The sequence below is a fragment of the Chiloscyllium plagiosum genome, chromosome 34 (genome assembly GCF_004010195.1).
Source record: "Chiloscyllium plagiosum isolate BGI_BamShark_2017 chromosome 34, ASM401019v2, whole genome shotgun sequence".
Lineage (NCBI taxonomy): Eukaryota > Metazoa > Chordata > Chondrichthyes > Orectolobiformes > Hemiscylliidae > Chiloscyllium > Chiloscyllium plagiosum.
Window position 1 is genome coordinate 38,288,920 of NC_057743.1, and position 1,666 is coordinate 38,290,585.

The window sequence follows — 1,666 nt, forward strand, 5'->3', positions numbered from 1 at the left end:
TCCATTATGGTTAGCAAATACTGGTTTCCACTTTTAGTTTTCTGCAGGGAATCTACACAATCAGTCATAACCCATGTGAAAGGCTCTTCGAAAGTGGGAATTGGCAACAAAGCTACTGGTTTTATTATTGCCTGTGCCTTACCTACCATTTGGCATGTATGACATGTACGGCAAAAGTTATCCACATTCTTGTGCATTCCAGCTGAATAGAAATGCTTTTGTACCTTATCCTCAGTTTTCCTCACACCTAGGTGACCGCCTACATGTAATTCACGTGCCTACCTGTAACACTTCCTGCCTGTATGCTACTGGCAACGCAATCTGGTGCACTTCTGCCCATTTCTCCTCTGCACTAACCTGCCGTGGTCTCCATTTTCATCTTAGGATTCCACCTTTATGATAATAACCCTCAGGAATGCATTCTGACTCTTTTCTGAGTATGTATCAACATATATATCTTTTATTGTCTTGTCTTTCTGTTATAAGTCCATTAGTCTTTCAGGACTAAACACTTCTGTCTGACTCTCTGCCTGTTCAGGTTTCTCCTGTACTATTACATCAACCAGGGTGTCCGCTAACTGAACCTCAACTCATTCATCTTTTTCTTTAGTTTTTGCTTTGTGCTGTGACTTAAGATAGTGGGATCTGGTTACCACACAGTCTGGAAAATTCCAGGTATTTTTCTTTCAACTCCTCAGTTCCCTGATCTTCCTTTGGCATCTCCACAACAAGGGGTGTCACTCCCACCTTGGATCCTCTTAAATCGTTCCCAAAAACAAACTGTATTCCTGGAACTGACACTCTGTCAATCACTCCCACTGTAACTTTTCCAGTCTTGAGTTGGCACTCCAACCCGATCTTACATAGGGGAATGCTAAATTTCTTTCCATCTATCCCACAAATTACCACTGTCTCAGGTAACAGGTCAGAAAGATTGCAAATACATTCATCTCTTACTATTAGAGACCAATTAGATCCTGTATCTCTCAAAATTATAACTTTTTTCCCTTCTCCTCTTGATCTTCCTGAGTAAACTTTACACGCAGAGGCAAAGTTTTTACAGAGATCAGGCACTAACTCCATACCCAGTCCCTGTCTAGGCTGTGCACTCTCCTGCAGTTCCTCAACATTTCTTGGGGTTTTCTTTACTACTTTTACTAATGCCACTGGCTTAGCCTCTTTTACCACATCTTTGGGCTTCTTTTTTAACCTGTGCTAAACAATCTCTACTCTTCGTTTTGTCGTGTAGGATCTTCCCTTCTCCCAATTTCTATCCCTTACAGGATGCAATTCTTGCCGGAAGCTTAACTTTGCCTTATGCACCAATGTATATTAATCTGCCATCTCTGCCACTCTTCTCACTTCTGGAACTTTCTGTCCATCCACATGAACTCTTATCATCTCTGGAAGCAAACTTTTAAACTCCTCCAACAGAGTAATCTCTCTTAGAGCCTCATAGGTCCTATCTATTTTTAAGGCCCGCACCCATCCATCAAAATGACTTTGTTTAATTCTTTCAAACTCAACACAAATCTGACCTGGTTCCTTCTTTATGTTTCTGAACCGCTGTCAATATGCTTCTGGTATCAATTCATAAGCACTCAAAATAGCCTATTTGACTTTTCTCCCCCTGACATTTTTTCCCCTGACTCTCTTCCCCCCCCTA